The following is a 12,144-nucleotide window of genomic DNA, read 5'->3' as shown; positions in this document are numbered from 1 at the left end:
GTGTGTGTGTGTGTGTGTGTTTTGACAGACTTGTTTTTTATTTGTTCTTGTTTACATGTGTTGTGCATGATATAATCTGGGTCAGTTGTTTGTTATTTTTTCTTTTGTATGTGTTCGTATGAGATGGTGGGGGTGGGGGTGATTAGTTGTTGTTCAGACCATTTTTTGAAGAGGAATTTATTTTAGTGTCTACAGTGTGACATTTTCCCAGTCCTCTTGTTTCGTGAATGGTTTGTATTGTTTTTTTGAGTGATTATGTGATATTTTCCAGTAATGCACAGAGAGCAGAGTCCAGCACTATTAATAATTGTATGCATTCAATTATTTCCCATTTTATACATATTATTTCCTTTTAACTTTCAGATGAGCTTAGAGAGGGATGTTGCATTTATTTTATATTTCGTTCAAACCGTGTGGATATTGCACGTTCCTGTCCTTGCAGATTCTGTTTGTTGCATTGATGTAGTTTGGTTTGTCCAACTCGTGATACTGCTGCTTTATAGTCTCTTTGGTTGTAAGCAGTTTTTATGTAACCAGTTGCCCTGGTTATAGTGAGGTTGCATGAATTTGCAGCTATATGCTGCATGTTGGTTAGTATATTGTTGATTAGTGATTATATGGTGCATTTCATGTTTTTTTTTTGCAGTTGTTGCTAACTTTTCTATTATTTCTGTTGAATAGTTTCTGACATGTATCTTTTAGGAAGCTGATCAATGATACAATGGTGTGTACTACATTTGTTGCTACATTTAGGCTAAAGACTGGATTGAACCAGATGAGGTTTCTTTTTGTTTATTGTTTGTGTCATCTTATATATGCCACAAACACTCTGTCTGTGAATCCACTATAAAATCAAAAGGTATAAACAAAAGAAAAAGCCCAATCGATATAAAAAAAACATGAGCCATATAACAGCAGTTCTTGCTAGACAATCACTGTGGAGTGAAACTTGAGTCACAAGTAAGGAATTTAGTTTAAATAAACTATATATCAACTCTATAACAAGTATTGAGTGCACACTTTCTTATTCTGTAACAAAAGTAACATTAAAATATATTTGGTTGGTATGAGGCAGCGAGCTGGCAGAAACGTTAGCGCGCCGGGCAAAATGCTTAGCGATATTTTGTCTGTCGTTACGTTCTGAGTTCAAATTCCGCCAAGGTCGACTTTGCCTTTCATCCTTTTGGGGTCGATAAATAAAGTACCAGTTTCGCACTAGGTCAATGTAATCGACTTAATCCGTTTGTCTGTCCTTGTTTGTCCCCTATATGTTTAGCCCCATGTGGGCAATAAAGAAATAGGTATTTGGTTGGCATCTAGTGTTCTATCTACGTTATTTTTTATTGCAATGTTTTCTGGTTCAGTTTATTGAAATTTTTATTTTGAAAATTCTCTTCTTCAGAAAATGGCCTGTTCTTCCTGTTTATCAAAAATTATTTTTAAAAAGATGATTTTCTTTTACTGCAATTATATTGTCATTTTCAAATCTGAGATTTTCCTCAAAGCCCTCCTTTTTCTTTTAATTCTATGGTTATGCAACCTTTTTTGTTTTTTGTTTTTTATGCCGGTGGCACGTAAAAAGCACCATCTGTCTGTGGGCGTTTGCCAGCCTCGCCTGGCCCCCGTGCCGGTGGCACGTAAAAAGCACCATCCAATCGTGGCCGTTTGCCAGCCTCGCCTGGCCCCCATGCCGGTGGCACGTAAAAAGCACCATCCGTCCGTGGCCGTTTGCCAGCTCCGTCTGGCACCTGTGCAGGTGGCACGTAAAAAGCACCCACTACACTCACGGAGTGGTTGGTGTTAGGAAGGGCATCCAGCAGTAGAAACACTGCCAGATCAGACTGGGCCTGGTGCAGCCTTCTGGCTTCCCAGACCCCAGTTGAACCGTCCAACCCATGCTAGCATGGAAAGCGGACGCTAAATGATGATGATGATGATGATGATTGGACTTTTTTTCCAGTTTGTTAGTCATTGAACCCGCTTTTGTTTCATGAGTTAGAGGCTTTGGCCGATAGGAATGTGTGTGAGTAATTTTGTGTGGAAGATTCGAATTAGCTGTTTCTGGTTTGATTCCTGGAACTGTGCATACTTATTAAAGAATTTTGTGGAGTATTGGTGGTTGTACCATTCAATTGGCTTTGGTTTCTTTGTGTTTCTATTTCCCACACTGCCACAGCTACATCACTTCCGAAGATGAATTTATTTTACTGGAGAGATAGTTTTTGTATGTGGCAAATGCTCAGGTGCTATAAACACAGAAAATGTGCAGAGAACAGCTTCTGTCACATTCCAGGGAGAAAAACTACAAGTTGTTGATAGTTTCCATTACCTAGGGGACCAAGTCAGTAGCAGAGGAGGGTGCACTGAAGGTGTAGCTGCTAGAATAAGAATAGCCTGGGCAAAGTTCAGTGAGCTCCTATTTCTGCTGGTGACTAAAGGCCTCTCGCTCAGAGTAAAAGGTAGACTGTATGATGCATGTGTACGAACAGCCATGCTACATGGCAGTGAAACATGGGCCGTGACTGCTGAGGACATGCATAAGCTTGCAAGGAATGAAGCCAGTATGCTCCGCTGGATGTGTAATGTCAGTGTTCATACACGACAGAGTGTATGCGCCCTGAGAGAAAAGTTGGATTTAAGAAGCATCAGATGTGGTATGCAAGAGAGACAACTGTGTTGGTATGAGGACAGCTGTGTGAAAAAGTGTCACACCCTATCAGTTGAGGGAACCTGTGGAAGAGGCAGACCTAGGAAAATCTGGGATGAGGTGATGAAGCAGGACCTTCGAACATTGGGCCTTACTGAGGCTATGACTAGTGACTGGAATCTTTGGAGATATGCTGTAGCCCATGGCTTATGCCAGTGGGTGTAACCAGCCCATTTATGAATACTCCAAAGATCTTGGACCAGCATGAGCTGCTCTTTGAAGATGATTGTTCTCTTAAAGATATTCAAAGAATCATCTGCCACAAAGAACTTTTAGTGGAATTCTGATTTAAGCACCCTATATGACTCCTCATATTTTTAAAAATATTTTTTGGAATTTTCAGAATATTTTTGTGAATTTGTATTCTACACACGAGAATTCATATGATTATAATTTTTTTTTTTTTTCTGAAACCCTACCCCTCAAATAAATCCTAAAAAGTTCTACTCTTTTTTGAATTTTTTTAAAAATCCGTTTAAAATACAGTCTGAATTTTTTGCTTAAATCCAACCTCGAACCACCCTTGATGCATCATCATTCCATTAAATGTGTTTATGGGGAGAAAAATATTGAAAAAAAAAACAATATATGTGAGGTTGATAAAGAAACGAGGAAGGTGTCAGGTGGTTGTGAAATGTGCTAAAAACTAAATTGCCCTTGAGGGATTATATAGGGGTGCTTATACCAGAATTCCACTGGATTTTGGTCTAACAATCAGCATGAAAAAAGATGGAGATCATGAACCACCCTGACCTACTTGTCTCCCAAGTAATCCATAGTGATAGAAAAGTGCAAAAAAATGGTAGAGGAGTTTACCTGGTATTGTTACTGGCAGGTTTCCAAACTGGCTTTGGAATGATTCTTACATCTCACTATATACATTTTCTTTACAGGTAAACACACAGATGTTCCACATGAAGATTACCTGCATTAATCTTACTGATCTTTAACGCTTTAGCATTCAGATTACTCTGTCAAATCTAAAGCCTCTCTTTTTTCTCTTTTACTTTACTTGTTTCAGTCATTTGACTGTGGCCATGCTGGAGTACCGCCTTTAACCGAGCAACTCGACCCTGGGACTTATTCTTTTGTAAGCCCAGTACTTATTCTATCGGTCTCTTTTGCCGAACCGCTAAGTAACAGGGACATAAACACACCAGCATCGGTTGTCAAGCAATGCTAGGGGGACAAACACAGACACACACACGCATATATATATACATATATACGACGGGCTTCTTTCAGTTTCCGTCTACCAAATCCACTCACAAGGCTTTGGTCAGCCCGAGGCTATAGTAGAAGACATTTGCCCAAAATGCCATGCAGTGGGACTGAACCTGGAACCATGTGGTTGGTAAACAAGCTACTTACCACACAGCCACCCCTGCGCCTGTTTAATTACATTGTTTTAAATTAATTGTACAGCATCTTGTAACTCTGGGATTTTTATGATGTCCCTGTTTATTTTTAGAATGACTTTGTAGGGTAGGTGTGAGAGGTCAGAGCTGGCTGGTTTGAGCATAAAACAGGAAGACAATTTTGGCCTGATGTGGCCAGTTTAAACACCAAAGGGTTAAGGAGCAATACCTCAGACAATCTAGTAATATGTTGCTGAATTCATCTTTCTGAGAATGATTCTTTCCATCTTCCTTATAAAAGTAAATATACAATCAAGTTAAGTTAATTTTGGCTCAAAAAGCAAAAAGCAAGGCCATGTAGGGGGACATGGAATTATGTACAGGGAAGGTGTTCATGCAAAGATTTCAGGCTTTGAGAGACTTTGAACCGAGTGGTCGTTGGCATCTTCACTATCTCGTCCGGCAGCTTATTCCACGGATCCACAACCCGGATGGAGAAAGCCCCACTCCTTCGATTGAGATGAAATCGTCGCAGATAGAGCTTTTCGGAGTGACCCAGCAGCCTACACTCTGGAGCAGGAGTGAAGAACAGCTCTTTCGAGAAATTACACTTTCCGCTTATGATGTTGTGAGCAAGAATGAGATCACCATGGCATCGTCATTTTTCTAGAGAAGGCCAGACATTAAATATATTTACTCCACTAAATCACTGGTTGTAGTGATGTCTGAACTTATATGATTACGTGGGTTGCTAATGTAGCATTTTAATCTTACAGGCATCTCTCCTAATAAATTGAAGATTTATGCTTTAGCTCTAAAAGCATTGTCAAGTTTATAGTTAGTTATTTCAGTGTATAACCAGTAAATTTCCTTGCTTTATTATACATTACAATAATGTATCAGTATATTATTTATACTGCTGAAACACGAATCAATGAAACACAAGAAAGAAAAGGAAATGAATTAAAATAAGTTTATTATAACCAAATCTTTTCATACAAAAATATCATATAGGAACATTACAATGTTGTAAAGTATAGACTTAACAATTTCATAAATTCTTTTTATTTCAAAACTGAAATTAGTGACTGGTGTACAAATAATCCATTCTATGCAAAACTCATCTCAAAAAGAATATCTCCACTAGGTAGATATCTACTGCAGCCACAAAGTTTCCCAGCATTATTGTCTATAGTTTAACCCTTTCGTTACTGTATTTATTTTGAGATGCTCTGTGTTTCTTTCAATTAATTTTAAATATAACAAAGAATTTAGTAAAATAACTTAGTTATCATTCAGCTAGTGTTAGGAACATAAATTGTGACTAAGGTTTGGTGGAAAACAAGACATTTGTACTCAGAGCCAGAGCTGGTTTCAGTCAGGTTGGTATGAAAAAGGTTAAGGATTGTTTCTCTGTTATATATTTTAACCCTTTTTGTTACCATATTTCTGTTGAGATGCTCTGTTTCTTTCAATTAATTTTAAACATAACAAAGAATTTAGTAAAATAACTTAGTTATCATTCAGCTAGTGTTAGGAACATAAATTGTGACTAAGGTTTGGTGGAAGATTTTAATTCAGAACTTATGAAAACAAGACATTTGTACTACAAAGCCAGAGGCAGTTTTAGCCGGGTTGGTAACGAAAGGGTTAAGGATTGTTTCTCTGTTATATATTTTAACCCTTTTGTTACCATATTTCTGTTGAGATGCTCTATGTTCTTTCAATTCATTTTAAACATAACAAAGAATTTAGTAAAATAACTTGGTGATCATTCAGCTAGTGTTAGGAACATAAATCGCAAGTAAGGTTTGGTGGAAGATTTTAATTCAAAACTTATAAAAACAAGACATTTGTACTATAGAGCCAGAGGTGGTTTTAGCCAGGTTGGTAACGAAAGAGTTAAACTATTACAAACATTCCTTCAAGAAGCTATTTTCTTTTTAATCGTTATGACATTGAAAATGATGAACATAACTTTCCATATAAAGCTGAGGTGTCATACTGAAGTAAGACAAGTTTTCAGTTTGAATCCAGGCAGTGTTGATAGAACTTATTATAATCACAAGAATGTTAATATAAAAATTTTGTTACCGGTCAATATAAAATCATTGTTATCAATACAATTATTATTATTATTATTATTATTATTATTATTGTAGAGCATTATTTTCTAAACAATAAACTTTGGTGAAATTAAATCTAAGACAATTTCAATTCTAGTTTGAAAATGCTTCAGTAATGTCCTCAATACCTTAATAAAAGCATGAACATCACAACTTACAACAAAAAAAAAAGTCATTATTGTTACTATTATCTGTTTGAAATGTTGTAGATGGACTTAAACTTCTTGGTTAACAGCAGAAATGAGAGAAATGAATGCTTTTTTGTGAAATACCTTAGCTGAACATACAAATTAACCCTTTCATTACCATATTTATTTTGAGATGCTCTGGGTTTCTTTCAATTATTTTGGATATAACAAAGAATTTAGAAAAATAACTTAGTTACCATTAAGCTAGTGTTAGTAATGTAAATTGTGACTAAAGTTTGGTGGAAAATTTTAATTCAAAACTTAAGAAAACAAGACATTTGTACTACAGAGCCAGAGGTGGATTCAGCCGGGTTGGTAACAAAAGGGTTAAAGAAGGCTTAAGAAGAAATGTAAAATAAAACAGCAAAAGACAGCAGTGTATGTCAAATCATACTGATGCAATAGAATACAAAAACTAAGCCAACCTTACGTAAAAGTGGACAGAAATATGATACTGAGTAATAATATATTTCAAAAAGATTACCCGATACTAACATGGTGTTTCAAATTTTGTTAGCCATTATGTTAACAAAACAAAAAAATGTATTCTCTGTAAGACAAGAAACATAGCAAAATAAAGGATTTCTGGAAGTATGATGACTTTTTAAAGGACCTAATATCACTCCACTTCTGTTATAAAATATTTTTTTTAAACATAGCAAAATCTCTCAATAGAAAACAAGTCACATGCTCACCCCACTACCATACTTTTTTTTTATGTTACTTTCACTCTTTCTGTCATACTAAAGCAGTGGTTTTCAACCAGGGTTCCGCTAGTACAGTCCAGGGGTTCCGCAAGAAGTTACAAAGCTGCTAAAATCGGCAGTAATTTTAAATTTTCCTGTGCAGATATGTGTGCATAAGACTATTAAATTATTGCACAGGGGTTCCCCGAGCCAGTGGAATGTTTCCTTGGGATTCTGCTCCAGCAAAAAGTTTGAAAAGCACTGTACTAAAGAAATGAGGAATTGGTTGTGCTAAGAAAGAATGAAGACATGATAAAGAGAGATGGATTAGGTAGCTGGGAGAGAGACACAGAAATAGCCAGCAGTCAGTCGGTATGTAATCCAGGCAGTTGGTATGTAGACAAAACCAAACACAAGAAAATGGAGCAAGGCTTGGAGTTGAAAGATTAAGAATTACTAAATGGAGACAAAAATAAACCCCATTGTTTTTGATGGGTACTTTGGGTGTTTGTAAGAAACAAAAGGACTGACCCCGAAACTCTGAGTTAAGTCATTTTTAGATCTAAACTTTTATCAAAAGCTGCAAAGGGTAATTAAATAAATTACTAAATAAATTACAGAATTATGTAATTATTAAAGATTTGAAAAAATATTACAAAGTATTGAAAAGAAGACAAAACAAAAGCTATAAGGATACAACCAAAATTCCAAAGGGTTTAAAGTAAATCTATTTTCGATACAAAATAATATTTCAGTATCTTTTTCAAAATTTAATAATCTGTAACTCATCCATGGCTGTAAATTGTTAATGTTGTAGAAGAATATCAGAAGAAGTTTATTTTAAAGTATTGAACAAAATAAGTCTTAGACTATTGATTCAAAGAGAATTATTAAAATAATTTGAAAGTGCATTAATTTAGGAGTTAAATTGTTATAAGATGGTTCCAGTTATAGAAACTTCAATTGAAATGGAATAAATTACAACTATTGCGAGTTTCAATAATTGTAAATAAAATTATTCAAATTATTCTTTCTTTTCCTTATAAAAAATAAATAAATGAAAAGCTGATCACAGAATATGATTGGTTTTAAAATAAACCTAAATCAGAATCAAACTTTGGTAAAAAAAAAAAAAAAAAATTATCTCCAAAAATTTGGTGAGATGAGTCTTTTCCTTCTTGCATGTTTTTCAGAGGTGACAATAGCATTAACTTCACTGGATAGAATCTGAGGCAAACATTTAATTCCGCATGCCCTCACGGAATTCCCGAAGTACTCGTTCTTCCAAATTAAAATCATACTGATAAAAAAAAAAAAAAGAGAGAGAGAGAGGAATGAAGCAAAATTCAATATACTTAAGAATTAAATAAAAATTGGTAAATTTATCTTTAGTGTTTCATAGCTAATGGCTTTATAACATTGACTTAATGGCTTCATAACACGGAGTTATATCAACGATTACAAATGAACTTTTGATGTAAGTATTTTTACAGCTCGATGTCATAACATTATCTATCATCATCATCATCATTGTTCGACTGTGGTCGAGACAATGGAATTTCCATGCTACGCCAGACTTCACGGTCCATCATAGCATTACGGAGGTCCTGTTGCTGGATGCCCGTATCCCTGGAGATTACATCAGGGTAGGAGAGTGTGCGCCTTCTGGTATTGCAAGTAGATGGCTTCCAGAGGAGAAGAGTAGAAATTACCTCTTTTTCAGCTCTACAACAATGTCCAGCAAACTGGACTCTCTTACCTTTCACAAGAGATGACACAGGTGGTAGTTTCCCATATATTCTCTCTCCAATGCCCAGTCTCTTTTACAATCTCTCGAACAAGCCTCAAATTCTGTAGGTCTTTACCTCAATGAGGCCAAGACTGAATATGTAAACAAGTGCCTGTCCAACAGTGATTGCATCATCCATACTCTCAACAATACGCCCTTAACATTAACTAAGACATCATTGTACACTCTTTTGAATGGTAAATGTCTACAAGAACACAAAGCCTACAATTCCTAACACTCACCTACAATTTATCCACAAATGATTTCCAAATATTCTAGCTCAAAGTCTTACCCATTCTTCTAAATTTGCTTGCTTCTAAAACTCCTTCGAATTCCATCAGATATTTGACAATTTCTCATTCTATAGTGAAGACATCAATCATACCTCAGCCATCCCTGCGGTCATTGCTCTTGGTGAATTCAATGTACACAACGACTTCTGACTTTCACTCATTCTACACAGAAGCTGATTGTGAAAAACTTGACCCATTTGCCATTCTGAACAGTTGGACCGATTAGAACCCACAACTACCCATAGCCATGGTAGACAAACGAAATATCCAAACCCGATGCATCTAACACACTTGATGGACAATCCACTGACCTCAAGCAATTTGCTCCAGAATTAGCTGGGGTTTTTTCAAGGGCTTGAGCAGTAAATTTACTTCTATATGCCAGAGTTAACTTGACAAGAATAGGTACCAAGTTATCTAGGAATGTTATCTCTAACAGACTGGTATTCTATCAAAAGGAATATCTCATCTGCTTAATGCTATAAAAAGCGATAAGCATTACAGTATAAAGAGTAGAGTTTGCATCCCAGTATTGCTCAAAATCTCACAACAATGCAGATAAGAAATAAAAGATGAATAATTCAGTTTTTTACAATATTCATATCAAATTCTCATGAATGAAAATGAATTATGAAATAGCATAAATCTTTCAACATCAATGGAAATTGTATCTGAGATACCAGTGCCGGTGGCACGTAAGAGAACCATCCGAACGAGGCCGTTGCCAGCGCTGCCTCGACTGGCCTCTGTGCCGATGGCACGGAAAAAGCACCATCCGATTGTGGCCGTTGCCAGCCTTGTCTGGCCCCCGGCCCGGTGGCACGTAAAAAGCACCATCCGATCGTGGCCGTTTGCCAGCCTCGTCTGGCACCTGTGCAGGTGGCACATAAAAAGCACCCACTACACTCATGGAGTGGTTGGTGTTAGGAAGGGCATCCAGCTGTAGAAACACTGCCAGATCAGACTGGGCCTGGCGCAGCCTTCTGGCTTCCCAGACCCCAGTTGAACCATCCAACCCATGCTAGCATGGAAAGCGGACGTTAAACGATGATGATGATGATGATGATTGGCCATTTTTTAGGTGATTACTTTAAATCCATAGTACTATCCTAAGTTGATGCTACTAGAATAAAGTACATTTCAAGATCTACTTTAATAAATTTTTACATTTTTCTCTAGTTTTATCCAAGTCAAGACAACGAAGTCCACAGATATTAATTCAGATGTAAGCAAACTCCAAAGGAATAAAATTGTGAAGTATAGGAATTGAGCTTATGAAACTTGTATTAAAATCATTTTTAAAAAAAGTATAAACAAATTAACAAACTTACATTAAATTTCTCCATAATCTTGTTCCGATCCATTTTTATATTTGGAACATTGATCTACAAATAAATACAAAGCCAGAAATGTGATTTTAGTTACAAGCATAATATAGAGGGTGACCCGAAAGTAGGTTTACAGTTATCACGTAGGCACTTTAAATTTCTTTTGAAACATCTTATTACATTTAAATTTCTATCCTACAATTAACTAAACTAGCATAGAATAATGGTTTCATATTTTTTTTTTTTATAATTAAGCTCTAAACTGTTAATTTATGAAAGTGAAAGCGATAGTTGGATAACCGTAAGCCTCCTTTTGGGCCACCCTGTATATATAATGACAGGGTGGAGGTGCAATGGCCCAGTGGTTAGGGCAGCGGACTCGCAGTCATAGGATCGCGGTTTTGATTCCCAGACCGGGCGTTGTGAGTGTTTATTGAGCGAAAACACCTAAAAAAGTTCCACGAGGCTCCGGCAGGGGATGGTGGTGATCCCTGCTGTACTCTTTCACCACAACTTTCTCTCACTCTTACTTCCTGTTTCTGTTGTATCTGTATTTCAAGGGGCCAGCCTTGTCACTCTCTGTGTCACGCTGAATATCCCCGAGAACTACGTTAAGGGTGCACGTGTCTATGGAGTGCTCAGCCACTTACACGTTAATTTCACGAGCAGGCTGTTCTGTTGATTCGGATCAACCGGAACCCTCACCGTCGTAACCGATGGAGTGCTTCCATCCATAATGACAGGGGAGATAACAATATCATTAAAAATAGACAACTTGGTAAACTATGGCCCTAGATTGTTTTATCAGCTGTTTGATATAAACGTTACTTCCAAAACTTTTACATTTCCCACTCTCTCAGAATTATTTAATATGATTTATCTAAACATAAATTATATTACTTGCCAGGAGGATTATTAGTTAAACTCATTTTTATTCTGTTTATTATGCTTACCTTTTTACATTAGAACAGGCAAAATATTCAGTGTAATCCTTTTATGGATCTTTTCGGTTTGAACGGCAGTTTTTTCTAGCGGTGTCATATTAAATTGTCACCCATAATTATGACCTTAGTATCGATCTATTGCATTTCAATCTGTTTTAGGGTTGGGAGTGAGGGGAAGGGTATCTTTTTTGGGATCTTTTCAGTTCGAACGGCAGTTTTTAACATAATTTCTAGGTAACTAAAAAATTTTAAACTTCATATACTGGTAGAAAGTGTTTATAAAACATCTTTTTCTCTTGGCTTTATTGAGAAAATTCTATAGTTTGTAAGATATTTGTTGTTTTTTTTTCTTCAATTTCAACCAATCAATGACGTCTATTGAGGTAAAAACATTCTGTGCCGTATGAATATGTCCCTCGTTTAAGAAACAGATTGGGTTTATTTACATTTGTGAAGAAAAAAGATACCCTTCCCCCACTCCTAACCCTAACCCTAAAACAGATTGAAATGCAATAGATCGATACTAGGGTCATAATTATGGGTGACAATTTCATATGACACTGCTAGAAAAAACTGCCGTTCAAACCAAAAAGATCCAATTATATTACTTGCCAGGAAGATTATTTGTTAAACTCATTTTTTATTCTGTTTATTATGCTTACCTTTTTGTATTAGAACAGGTAAAATATTCAGTGTAATCCTTTTATTACTATAACCTTTGTTTG

General features: G+C 36.2%; 1 long non-coding RNA gene across 1 annotated transcript; it reads right to left on the bottom strand.

Annotated features, from left to right (window-relative positions):
• Positions 1-5,024: 5,024 nt before the first annotated feature.
• On the bottom strand, positions 5,025-6,603 carry LOC118766791. The gene is made up of 2 exons (XR_005002707.1): positions 5,974-6,603; positions 5,025-5,267 (listed from the first exon to the last, which is right to left on the bottom strand). It is a non-coding gene; the product is annotated as an uncharacterized LOC118766791 (long non-coding RNA).
• Positions 6,604-12,144: the final 5,541 nt, after the last annotated feature.

Source organism: Octopus sinensis, linkage group LG17 (assembly GCF_006345805.1).
Source record: "Octopus sinensis linkage group LG17, ASM634580v1, whole genome shotgun sequence".
NCBI classification, from domain to species: Eukaryota; Metazoa; Mollusca; class Cephalopoda; order Octopoda; family Octopodidae; genus Octopus; species Octopus sinensis.
Note: the sequence above shows the minus strand (reverse complement) of the source record. Positions and strands in the feature narration are given on the sequence as shown.